This window comes from Notamacropus eugenii, chromosome 6 (genome assembly GCF_028372415.1).
Source record: "Notamacropus eugenii isolate mMacEug1 chromosome 6, mMacEug1.pri_v2, whole genome shotgun sequence".
Taxonomy (NCBI): Eukaryota; Metazoa; Chordata; class Mammalia; order Diprotodontia; family Macropodidae; genus Notamacropus; species Notamacropus eugenii.
The window spans coordinates 220329132-220342966 of record NC_092877.1 but is presented as its reverse complement, the minus strand read 5'-3'; the positions used below and the strand labels follow the sequence as shown (position 1 = coordinate 220342966).

Genomic DNA, 13835 nt, shown 5'->3' with positions numbered 1-13835 from the left:
ATTGTAACAACAATGAATAAAATAACAAAGAAAAATGCACACAGAGTAGTATTACCCTAAAATTATATGAAATGATTCAAGGGATGGTAGAGATCAGTAAAGCAGAGTTTTGTGGTTTTATTTGCTTAAAGACCAGATTGTTTTCAAATGGATGGTTGGTTTTAAGGATGATGTGATAATTAAATGGTTATGACCATTCAACTGAATAGTCTAAATGGATCAATAAGTCAAAAAATAGAGGCACCTTAATTGCCATAATAAACCCCTCCATTCCTCAAGAAAACTTGGAAAATTCAGCCACTTTTGCTATTCTTCTTTGCTGACTTTCTGTTGGCTACATTCACATAGATGAAGCTTATAGAAGATCTTTCATGTTCCCTTTAGGACCATAGATTTTTTTGTTTTGTTTTGTTTGCTTTTCATTATTTACATTAAGAGACATGAGAGGAATGATATTTAAACTCTGCTGCCTCTCCCTCATCCCAATGCAAATTAATTGTGCTTTTATTCTTTTAATGATGCCTATTTATTTACATAGCCCTATTGTTAACTCTCCCATTCTTAATTTTAAAATGAAGTATATGTAACAAATGAGCATAGGAAATCAAAACAAATACATATATTGACTGTTTTCAAAACTGTATACTTCATTTTGCATCTCAAGATCATTATGGCTTGGTCAAGAGGTGAATAGCATGTTCCCTCAATAATCATCTAGAGTCATGGTTTCTCATCGGCATTTATCAGACTTCATGTCTTTTAGTTATTTGTTTTTTATAATCTTACTACTATTACATAAATTATTCTCCAGATTCTATCCCTTTGCTTCAGTTCACAATGTCTTCCCAGGTTTCTTTCAATATTTCTTACATCCCAATTTTATTTTGTACATTTGTACACCAAAGTGTATTTGGTAACATTTCTCTGTTAATAAGTAACTACCAACTTTGCATTCTTTACCCCAAGTAAAAACCCTCTCTCTTATTTAACTCCATATTTAGCACTGAAGTTCTGTAGGGACACTTGTCTTTTCCCTAATTGGAATATGAAAATAGTCACTCCATTATACTTAAAAATATTCTGTTTGAACTTTTTATGCTTTATCTTTGGTACCTGTGTTTTTATTTCAATATTTCTCCTTGGCTCTGGTCTTTTCTTCAATAGTTTATAGATTTTTTTCTATTTTGTTTGAGGATTAATTTTCTCCCTATCCCATTCTATCCAATTATTATTGGTTCTCATATTTTGTCTTTTGAAATAGCATATTTCAGCCTCTTTGTTTAAATCTTTCTGGCTAAATCTTTTCTAATTTTGAACGTGGTAATTTTGTACTTGAACTTTTTTTGGCTGCTGACAGATTATTTTCTTTGATTTATAATCCTTGGCTTATGGTAATGATATCCTTGGGAATTTTCACTTCATCATCTCTTTGATGAAGAGTTTGATGGATACTTTTTATTTGCATATTGTCATCTTTATCTAATAGGTCTAGAAGATTTCTTTCATGATATCTTTAGATAGCATGTTCACGTATTTTGTGTTGCTATTCATAGTTTTCTGAGAGTGTAATGATTTGAAGATCATTTCTCCTTTAGGTGTTTTACAGGACAATTGTGTTTCTTTTCTTTGAATTTTTAATTCTTTTGACTTTAAAAAAAATATTTCTCATTGTCTCATGTAATCATCATTTTCTACTTCTCCATTCTAATGTTGAAATAGTTCATTACTTGGGTAATATTTGTTGCTCTTTAACAAATCGTTAATTCTACTTCTGAATATTTTCTCCATATCTCTTGTTTCTTCTCTAATTCTTTTCTTGAGCTTGCTAATTTTACACAACACCATTTTAAACTCCTCATTCATTTCTACTTGGAAGTATATCTAACCATGTGTCCAAGCTGAACTTTTCTTTTAGCTGTTGCTTATAGAGAGTTTAAGTTACTCTTTCCTTTTATGTTTGTGTCTTGGATGTCTCTACTATCACAATACCGTTTTATCATGACTTTGTCTCAATATCAGGATTTTGAGTACGGAACAATCTCTGTTCATTCCTTCTTTTCTTTAAAGCATTTTCCCTCCAAATTGCATGTCAAGATAATATTTTATATTTAAAGATCTTGACAATTGCATAGGTGTTTTGACACTGCTATCCTCTTCTGAGTTTTTGTCTTAATTTTTCCTGTGATCATATTAACTTGCAACATTCAAATTCTTTTGTTGTTGCTGTTCTTTGCTCATCTTTTTTTTTTTGTTTTTTTTCCTTTCTTTCCTTTTTTCTTTTTTCTTTTTTTTTAAGAGGACTGGTCAAAGAGCTTTTAATGGGGTCTCAGGGATCAGGCAGAGCAGGAATCCAGAAGAGCTGCTGTCATAATTGGAATTCCTGGAAGGACTGCTTCTGCACAAGCTTGACCTTGTACTTCCGTTTAAACTTGGCTCTTTGTCTAGGCTCAGTCATGTTTCTTTGGTGGAAGCACTTAAATGGGTCCCGAAGTATGCTCCCCTCAGGCTTTAGCTTCCTCAAGAAATCTGCCAGCTCACTGCTGAGTTGCACATCAATGTCCAGAGACTTATATTTAACCCGCCCCAGCTGTCGGGGTTTCTCATCCTCTGCCAGGCGCTTTAGTCTCCATCTCTCTCTCCACTGGGCCAGCTCCACCAACCGCTGGGCCACCTGCAGCTTGATGCCTTGGAGCTGGAACACCTCCTGGTGGCTCTTCCTTGCCACCCACTCTGTAGCCTGCAGCACTCATTTTCCAAGCCTCCTTCTCCCATCTCCTCTGCTGCTCTGTCTTCTTCTCAGGGCCTGGGGGTCTGTGCACCTGGGAATCCAAATCCCCCTCTCCTTCTGGCTCTGCGGTAGCCTCCCCATCCGACTCCTCGAGGAGCCCCTCACACAGCTTCTTGAATGCTGACTCCTTGGTGGGGCCCTCATTCACAGTGGGGAAGGCCAGCTGATGGCTGAGTTTCTCTTCTACTTTCTGCCTCTTCAGTTCCACTTCGTGGGCTTCCAGGAGCAAGGCCTGGTGGGCCTGAAACGAAGGACTGTAAGAGCCTCCTGAAGAGATCACTTCCACAACTGGGGCCTGAGAGGGCTTGGTCTGTAGGTGCTGAGGTCGCTTCACTCCCTTCTTCTTCGTCTGTTCCGAGAAGAAGGTGTCCTGTCCAACCAAGGGGCGGTCCAGAGGATTGTCCTCAGACCAGAGGTCATAGAAAGGTCGGTCAGTTGTTTTCTCTGGGTCAGAGGGCTTGGTCTTTGACTCTGGCGGCCGAAGCAGCCGAGCCTGGGCCTTCTGCACGTCCCGAGGCAGCTTTCCCTGCTCGGCCAAGTGCTCCAACAAGCGCTGCTTGCATTTCAGCTTCTTCCCATTGGGAATCTGGAGGGCAAGTTTGTTCTTTGGGGAAGGTACTTTGGAATGTGATTCCAAAACCCGGTCAGTCCAAAAAGGCTTCTTCAGGTTCTGATTTATCTTCAAGTCCTTCTCCTTGTGCCCCGTGTCCACAAAGAAGAGGTTTTCATTCGGAGTCTCTGAGATCAGGCCCCCGGGGGCCCACTCCCGCAGCCGCACGTCCTCCAGAAACGTGTCTACCTCGTGCACCAGTGGCTCCTCCGCCAGACGCCGCCAACCCAGCTTCTTGTTCCGTGGTCCACATCGTTGCCGCCTTACGGCTCCGGGGTCCACCGAAGTGGACCGGAACCCCAGGAATCCCGAGTCGCCTGTAACATGCTTACCAGTGCCCCCACCCACCAACTTGTAAAGGGAAAGAGAATCCTTTCTTTCCTTTTTTCTTCCTTTCTTTCTTTCTCTTTCTTGCCTTCTTCCTTCCTTCTTTCTTTTTTTCTTTTTTTGTAATCATGGATATTGTTCCCTGAATTTTACTTCATTCTAAATCAGTTCTTTTTTAAAATATTTTAATTAATTAATTTATTTTTATCTTTCAACAGATACTTTCACGAGATTTTGAGTTCCAAATTTTCTCCCTATCTCTCCCCTGTCCCCACCCCAAGACACGGTGCATTCTTATTGCTGCTTCCCCCAAACTGACCTCCCTTCTTCCACACCCCTCCCTTCTTTGATCGCCATCCACTCTATTCCCTTGTAGGGCAAGATAGATTTCTATACCCCATTGCCTGTATATCCTATTTCCAATTTGCATGTAAAAACAATTTAAACAATTGTTTTTAAAACTTGGAGTTCCAACTACTCTCCCTCCCTCCCTAATCATTCCCAATGAGAAATCAAGCATTTCATTATAGGTTATCCTTGTGTAGTTATGCAAAACATCTCCATTACAGTCATATTGTGAAAGAATATATTTCCCTCCATCCTGTCCTACCTAGCATTTATTCTATTCTCTTTTGACCCTATCCATTTTTAAAAATGATTATTTCTGATCACCTCCTTTTCTCATTTGACCTCCATTATATCATCCCTCCCATCCCCAGTTTGTCCTCCCCCCCATTTTCTTGTAGTGTAAGATAGATTTCATATTAAATTGAGTGTGCATGTTATTCACTTCTTAAGCCAAATCCTGTTAAGTAAGGTTCACTCTTTCATTCTCACCTCCCCCTCTTTCCCTCCATTGAAAAAGCTTTTTCTTGCCTCTTTTCTGTGAGATAATTTACCCCATTCTATTTATCCCTTTCTCCTCCCAATATATTTCTCTCTCACAGCTTGATTTTTACTTTTTAAGGCACCATCTGTTCATATTAAACTCACCCTGTGCCTGTATGTGTGTGTGTGTGTGTGTATGTGTGTATGTATGTATAAAATTCCTCCAACTACCCTAATACTGAGAAAAGTCTCAAGAGTTACAAATATGATCTTTCCATGCAGGAATGTAAACAGTTCAAATTTAGTAAGTCCCTTATGATTTCTCTTTCCTGTTTATCTTTTTCATGCTTCTCTTTATTCTTGTGTTTGAAAGTCAGATTTTCTATTCAGCTCTGGTCATTTCAACAAGAATGATTGAAAATCCTCTGTTTCGTTGAATGGCCATTTTTCCCCTGAGATATCATACTCATTTTTTGCTGGGTAGATGATCCTTGATTTTAATCCTAGCTCCTATGACCTCTGTAATATCATATTCCAAGCCCTGCAATCCCATATTGTAGAAGCCCCTAGATCTTCTGTTATCCTCATTGTATTTCCACAATACTTGAATTGTTTCTATTTGGCTGCTTGCAGTATTTTCTCCTTGTCCTATGAGCTCTGGAATTTGGGTACACTATTCCCAGGACTTTTCCTTTTGGGATCTCTTTCAGGAGGCTATCAGTAGATTCTTTCAATATCTATTTTACCCTCTTGTTCTAGAATATCAGGGCAGTTTTCCTTGATAATTTCTTGAAAGATGATGTCTAGGCTCTTTTTTTATCATGCCTTTCAGGCAATCCAATAATTTGTAAATTGTCTCTCTTGTGTCTATTTTCCAGGCCAGTTATCTTTCAAATGAGATATTTCACATTGTCTGCTATTTTTTCATTCCTTTTCCTTCATTTTATAATTTCTTGATTTTTCATGAAGTCATTAGCTTCCATCTGCTCCATTCTAATCTTTAAGGAATTATTTTCTTCAGTGAGCTTTTGGACCTCCTTTGCCATCTCGCTAATTCTGCTTTTTAGGGCATTCTTCTCCTCATTGGCTTTTTGGATCTCATTTGCCATTTGGGTTTATTTTTTAAAGTCTTATTTTCTTCAACAGTTTTGGAGTTTTCCTTTAGCAAGCTGTTGATTTGTTTTTCATGATTTCCTTGCATCACTCTCTTTGCTCTTATCAATTTTTGCTCTGTTTTTCTTACTTGATTTTCAAAATCATTTTTGATCTCTTCTATGGCCTGAGACCATTTCATGTTCTTCATGGAGGCTTTGGATGTGTTACTTTGACTTTGTTGTCATCTGTTTGTATACTTTGGTCTTCCTTGTCACCAAAGGAAGACTTTATAGTCTGATTCTTTTTCTGGCTTTTGCTCATTTTCCCAGCTATTTACTTGACTTTTGATCTCTTTGTCAAAGTAGCTCCAGTGCAGATGAGGGGTGCCAGTCACTTGATTCCACCACAATCTGTGGGCCTAGAGCTCCAGAACAGTTACTGAGTCTGTTGCTGCCCCTGTCTCTGCTGCTACTGCCAAGAATTCCTCCTCTGCAGCCTCCTCCACCACTTCCACCATACTGGGGCTGGGGCCTGCCCACTCTACTCTCTCACACAGGTCTCACTGATTTTTTTCCACAGACCTTCCAATTTGTCCTTGGGGTTTGGGGTCATAATGTCTTGAAACCATCACAGGTGCCTGAGATTCAGTTCCCTGCCCACCCACCCCCCAGCCTGCTCAGTTCCTGTCTGTGCTGGCATGGCCTATGGTGTATTGCACTGTGCTTCCAGTGTGGCATGATAGACACTTGCCAGTGACCTTCTAAGCTATTTTGGGTTAGAGATTTGCTTCACGCCATTATTCTGTGGCTTCTGCAGCTCCAGAATTTGTTTAGTCATTTTTTAAAGATATTTGGCTAGGTTGGGGGAAGAGCATTAGCAAGTCTGTGCCATTATTCTGCCATCTTGGCTCCATCCTCCCTCCCCCATCTTTTTCCTTTTTTTTAAATGTGATTTCTGCTCCTGGGTTAGAAAGGGCACTCCTTCAGGTTTATTGTGCCAGGGGTTACAGATCCTGGTTGTTTTCCCGATGTTGCAATTATGTTGCCTGGGGACCCACAAGGGACCCTTGTGTTTGATGCTGTGCTAAGGGGTTGGGGTGGAGGGTGGCTTGCATTTCTGGAGATCTTATGGGTCTGACAGCTTATCTGGTGCTAAACTAGTGTCCTAATAGTGGTATCTGTAGTGTGCTGAGGGTAATGATTTGTTTCCACATATTCCTGAGGATACACTGAAGCACATGGAAGTCTGGCCACTTGAGGTTGCCTGTTCTCTCGGTGCTATGCTGATGCAACTGGCAGTTCTCAGAACTAGAGTCTATCCATTGCTCTTGCTATGCTGAAGCACAGGGTCAGAGACAGATTAATCATTCTTAACTTTTGCCTGCTCAGTCACATTGAATCAACCCCTGGTTTGCTCATATAAGACTTGCTTCTGGGCTTTGTATCCAAATGAGACAGATCTTTCCTGACCATCCAGCAAGTTTCTGGCACAAAAATATTTCACCCCATCTTTTTGCTTGTTCTGCTGTTCCAGAATTTCTTTTGAACCACTATTTTATAGTTGCTTGGAGGTGAATATGGGAAAATTATGGTGATTTACTCTTTACTACGCCATCTTGCCTACCAGAAGTCCATCTGTGAACTTCTGTAGAGAAGGTCCAGGGCTTGATTGGTTATGCTTTGCCTTGTCTGTTGCTCGGCTCTGTTTTCTGTGGGTATTAAGTGGTGTTTTCTTCAAAAATCTCAGAGGTGACTCAAGCTGGGACCTGAGGTTTCCAAAGGGCCTTAAGATATTTGATCTATGGCAAAGTCTGATCTCCCTCCTGTTCCAATTTATAATCTCCTGGACTTGGTTGGTCTTTGTAATCCAACTGTAGTCTTGCCCCTGTTAGAGTTCATATAGATTACTTCTGGCCTCAGCTAATTTTGGCTAATTTGAATGTTCTGCAGCTTTACAGCAATAAAACTAAAGGGTCCCTCTTAGTCTATGGTCCCTCCCCTAATCACTTAGCTGCAAGGTTTATGGCCCTCTGAGTCAGTGCTACAAACCTCCCACTTATTTCTGGTTTTGCTTCTTTCCTATTACAGAGTTTCAGGAAAAGTTTGAGCTGGATCCAAGACTATTAATCTGACCTTAGTTTCCTTTCATAGTTTAAAATTGTTTCACATTCTAGCTCAGTGGTCAGAGAGACATAATTGCAGATTCAGTCCTATTTCTGTCCCTTATGATGGAAAAAAGAAGGGACTCACCATTTTCTTCTTAGATTTTAAAAATATTTTATCTTATGCTATTTCTTGATCATTTGTGTGTGTGTGTGGGGGGGAGGTTGTGAGTGAGTAATAATAAGTATTTAAAGTCTTCCAGAGCTATTTTTATAATGTTATCATTACTGTATTATATGTTCCCTTGTGTCTGCTCATTTCATTCTTTATCTGTTGACATAACTATTCTCAAATTTCTCAAAAACTATCTCTTTGCTCACTTCTTAGAACTGGGTGCAATTCCATTACAGAATTTGTTCAATCATACATACCACAATTCTTGGACACCATTTTTTTTTTTTTTTTGCTAAAGCAAATCAATGTGCTACAATTTCTTTTACGTATTTTTCTTTATCTTCTTTGTTGTATCATTCTGGAATATAGGGCTAGATGTTGCATACAAACAATTTAATTTGTGTGTGTGTGAAGAGTAAAAGGAAAAGTATTCAATCAATCATTCAAATGGAATGTAGCTTCTTTGAGGCTGAGGTGGTTTGTTTCTTTTATATATTATTTTCAAAGTTTTATCATCTGACTTTGAACTTGGCACACATTGGGTATTTCTTTTACTTCTTTGTTTGAGAGTATGGGGGAAATCTAAAATAATGTGAAGGTTGATTTTGCTCCTTAGGTATTTAAAATGGGTGTAGATTGAAGCCCTAGGTAACCTAAGTCTCCTGAATTGAGGTTGAATCTTCAGCTGCTGAAACTAGATGAAGATCTATTGTTGGATGTAGTGTACCTATTATGGTGGCAGTCACTGACTTCTCTGGCTTGAATCAATTAGTGCCTCTAATATCTATTTTGGAGTTGTATATATCTTTCACCAGAAACTATCCTTCTTGTCAGGTACTTCAATTAAATAAATTGGCATTATTAGAATTCACTCTGTGTCTCAGTTGTCTCATGTAAAATGAGGACATCATTTATATAATATTTAATTTTTTTTCCACTCTAAAATTTTGGATATAGTGTCGCTACAAAGAGCCAATTTTTCATATCACTAGATATCTGGAAAAAGTATTTTTCTTTGCCATGCTACTTCAGGCATTCATAAATTAAAAGAAAGTCCTTTAAAAAGATAATGTGTTTCTTGAAACCAAGGAGACCTACATTCACATCCTGTCTATGATGCATACTGAGGATGACAATTGGGAAATAATTTAATGTCTCAGTGCTCTAAGCAACTCTTTATAACAGGGGCATTATTTTTTTTTTAAATTTGTATTATAGAGCCCTTTACTATTCTAGTGAAGTATAGATTGCCCTTCTTGAATAAATTTTTAAAAATAGAATAAAATATATAGGATTACTTAAGAAAGCTTCGAAATGGGTATGAAACTATTACACAAAATCATAGCTGTCAGGTTAAGAATCCTTACTTTAAAATGGAAATGGGTCATAGAAATAGATGCATTGGAAAAGAGAGTTCTCTTCACAGGGAGTGTGCAGTCCTGAAAAATGCACAGGTTCAGTCCTTATCCTAGATACATTTAATTCTTGTGTTGTTTAGACAGTTCTTTGGTTCTAACTCTGCCTTGATCTATATATATAGAATCACAAAATGGACAAAAATATGTATTATGTACTTAAATGAGAAGAACTCCCTGGAGAAAGTAATAGCAATATTTCTTCTAGAAACATAGTTATGAATGGAGGAGTGGAAGCAGCAACCCATCTGAACCCTCCTAACAACTTTCCAAATCCTAACAGCTGTCCAAACAACTTTAAGACCTCCAATCAAATTCTGGAGCAGAAAAGCAAAAAAAAAAAAAAAGTGATCAAAATGACATTTTTTCCAGCCTTGGACAACTTAGGAGGTCTGAAGGAGAAGGACTCTTTGGAGCACAGTGACAGCAGTTGTAGTACCAGTTATGGTCCATAGAGGCAACTTTGACAGCTTCAGGAGTAGCTTCTGGAAATGTCATTCCAGAGACAGTAAGGGAATCAGATAACTGCTCAGAAAACAAGATTACAGGAAACCCTGAGCTAACATTGGGAACAAGATCCTTTTGAATGGAATATATGAAGTTCTGGGTCTCAATAGCAGGTCAAGGAGGAGTGCTTGTTATCACTCACAAGGAAAGGGGGGTTCCAGGGTTCTGAGAAGAGATAGCATTTGTGGCTGCAGGGAAGCTAGAGTCGTTCCTGGGTAAAAATCAGAGTGCAGAGCAGGAGAGCAGTGGTTGCAACTCTCTCCAAATCACACCACTTTGGAAACATCAAAACTTTTCAGACCTACAGAACTGCCTCTGAAAACTGCAGCATGAAGAAACCTGAAGCTTTGGAAAAAACATATTGACATGATTAGGGGAGCAAAAAAGAGCTTGACTATAAGATGCTACTCCTAGGGTACTGAAGATCAAGACATAAGCTCAGATGAAGTCAACAATGTGAAAATGGCTACAAACAAAGTCTTAAAGAACAATGAATTGGACAAAAGTCCAGCAACAATTCCAGGAAGAGTTACAGAAAGAGATAAGTGGAGGAAAAATTGGGGAAAGAAATGAGAGAAAGCCAGGACAATTATAAAAAGAATTAACAATTTGTTAAAGGAACACCCTCACCCACCATCCTGATTCACTCTCCCTCAAAGCCTGGTGATAGTTTGTTGGAGCATGACCTGTGTTGGTACAGCCTGCGCTGGGGTGTGTTCTAGTCTTACTCTGATGTGACAGACCTTCACTGCCAACTTTCTAAGATGTGTTGGGCTCTAAAATGTTTCACTCCATCCTTTTGTAGGTTCTGAAGCTCCAGAATTAATTTTGATGCATTATCTAAGATTGTTTGGAAGGGAATTTTGGAGAGCTTAGGTAAGTCCTAGTCATTTCTCTGCCCTCTTGATTCCAGCCCCCTTTCTCCCAGATATTTGTAACTTCTAATAATTTTATCACTATTGTGCAGCTAGAAGGCTTCTACATTGAGGAAATGGAAGTGAGACAATTACATTAAGATAATCTCAAAAAAATGGAGGGGTAGGGGGGAGGCCAAGATGATGGAGAAAAAGCAGTGACTTGCCTGAACTCTTCCTTCAAACCCCCCAAATACTTGTAAAATTACTCTAAACAAATTCTGGAGCTGCAGAACCTGCAGAATGATGGTGCAAAGCAAGTCTCCAGCCCAAGACAGCCTGGAAGGCTGGTGTGAGGCATCTATTATTCTAGGCTGAGAGTGGCGCACATTCCAACAAGGACTGTGCCAGCACAGCCTAGACCTGAGCAGATATGAGGGATGTGAATGGGAAGGGTTGAATCACTGGCAGCTGTGGCAGTTTTCAGATTTCTCAACCCCAAAACATTGAGGACAACTGGGAAGTTCGATGAAAAAAAACTGTCAGACCTGTATGAGGGAATAATATGATTCAGCCCTAAGCCCAGGACAGTGGAGGGGGGTGGGGAGAGGATAGGAGTCCACAGCAGCAGCAGCAGCAGTTTCTGAAAATGTAGTGGATTTGAAGAGGGGCTTAGGGAAAGAATTTGGAATTCAATTTTTTTTAAATAGAATTTTGAAAATAAATATTAAATAAAAAAAAAGATATATGTGTATTTGAAATTGGAAGTTGTTCATGCCTTATATACAGTTTGGTACTTTCCCTGATAGATATTGTGGCATTATTATAACCAACTTTAACTGAACTTTCATCTTACATTTCTACAGAAAAAAAGTGCTTATTTAGGGAAGCCTCAGATGTGCATAAGCACACACACATCTATGTATGTGTGTATACACTATATACAAACACATAGACAGACAGACAGATAGATATATAGATTCATAGATACAGAGATAAATAGTATATATCCTTATACATACTTAGTGGCAGCTGAGTGGCATAATGGGCAGACTTCAAGGCCTGAAGTCGGAGTTGAACTTTGATCTCAGACACTAGCTGTGTGATCACAGGCAACTCATTTAACCCTATTTGTTTCAGTTTTTGTTTTTTTATCTATAAAATGAACTGAATCAGGAAATGGCAAATAATACCAGTATCTCTTGCTAGAAAGCACAAATGAGGTCACTGAGAGTCAGTTACAAGTGATACAATTCTAAAGCACCAGCAACAGCAGTAACAGATATGCTTTTTACTTCACAGAAACATCTCATTATCTTGGAGGAAGTTATCTATGGGATAAGAGGATGTAAACTCACATTCTGACCCAATTCTTTCTATCTGTCCAATCTTTGGAAAATTATATTACCACTATCTGCCTTCATTTCCTTTTCTGTAAAATATAAAGGTTATCACAAAACATTTCTGACTGTAAATGTATGATTGATGAAACAATAAATTTAACTTATTATGTTGGAGTCATGCAACTAGATTGACTTTTGAAATTATATTTAATTGAAAACACTTTTTTTAGCATTTTATATTTTGAGGAAATAATTTCTATGAAAACATCAACTTTTAGATAAGTATATATTCAGTTTTAACATTTTTTTTAAAATTTGGATTGAAAGGACATTATAGCTACAATCAAAATGGTTTGCTGTAGGTGGCTCAAGATTACTAATATGATTAAACTTTCCACACATTTGGGTCGACTGAACTGCTTCATTAATTAGCTCTCCCTATATATATAGTTAAGAAGACATTATTTGTTGATTTGGGGAAGAAGAAAATGAGACACAGAGAAGTTAAATGAGCTTTCCCAAGGCTAGACAAGTTGAAAATTAAATCCTTTGATTCTCATTCATATATTCAAGTTATCATACTGTGCCACGTGTTGGTGAAAAGTTAGGGATTGTGACTGCTATTTCATTAGTGTGGGAAGGTATGAACTGAGTAATTCACTATTTGATATTGATTTATTTAGCATTATTTTTTAAATTTTGAGTTCCAAATCTTTCCCTCTCTCCAGTCCCTCCTTCACCCATTGAGAAAGAAAGAACTATGATATCAATTATATAAGACAAAAAAAGCAAGAAAAATAAAGTAAAAGAAGTATGTTTTAATTTGCACTCAGTATTCATCAGTACTCTTTTAGGATGTAGATAATATTTTTCATTGTGAGTACTTAGGCATTGCCTTGGATCATTGTTTTGATTAGAGTAGCTAAGTCTTTCAAAATTGAAGATTGTTACAATATTGCTCTTATAGTATACCTTGTTCTCCTTGTTCTGCTCAATCACTTTGCATCAGTTAATATAATCTTTCATAGATTTTTCTTCAAACTCTCCTACTCATAATTTCTTAAACACATTAGTGTTTCATAAAAATCATATCTTGTTCTGCTGGGGCAACTAGGTGGTAAAGTGGATAAAGCACTAGTGAAGGGTCAGGAGGACCTGAGTTCAAATCTCACCTCAGACACTTGACACTCACTAGCTGTGTGACCTTGGGCAAGTCACTTAACCCCAATTGCTTCATCCTGGGTCATCTCCAGGCATCCTGATGAATATCTGGTGACCGGATTCAGATGACTCTGGAGGAGAAGTGAGGCTGGTGACCTGCACAGCCCTCCCTCACTCAAACCAAAGTCAAATACAAGTCATGTCATCATTTCTCTCATGGAAAATCTGATGATTATTTCTTCAGCAACAAAGGACAAACACACACACACACACACACACACACACATTTCTTCTGCCATTTCCCAATTGATAGGCCTCCTCTCAATTTCGAATTCTTTGCCATCAAAAGAAGAGAAGTACTGAAAACATATTTTTGTACATAGAGGTCCTTTGCTTTTTCTTCTCTAAGGGATACAGACCTACTTGAGTTGCTCAAAGGGCATACAATAGTTACAAATTCCTTCGGGCATAATTGCAAATTTTTCTCCAGAAAGACAGACCAGTTCAAAACTTGAATAATAGTTCATATTACTCTACTTTACTATATCCTCTCCACCATTTGCCATCTTCTTTTTATTTCATGTTATTTAATCTGATAAGTATGAGACAGAATTTCAGAATTGTTTTAATT

The 13835-nt window shown here is 38.3% G+C and overlaps 1 pseudogene; it reads right to left on the bottom strand.

Moving 5' to 3' along the window:
- Positions 1 to 2365: 2365 nt before the first annotated feature.
- LOC140512262 (ribosome biogenesis protein NOP53 pseudogene) lies at positions 2366 to 6165 on the bottom strand (annotated as a pseudogene).
- Positions 6166 to 13835: the final 7670 nt, after the last annotated feature.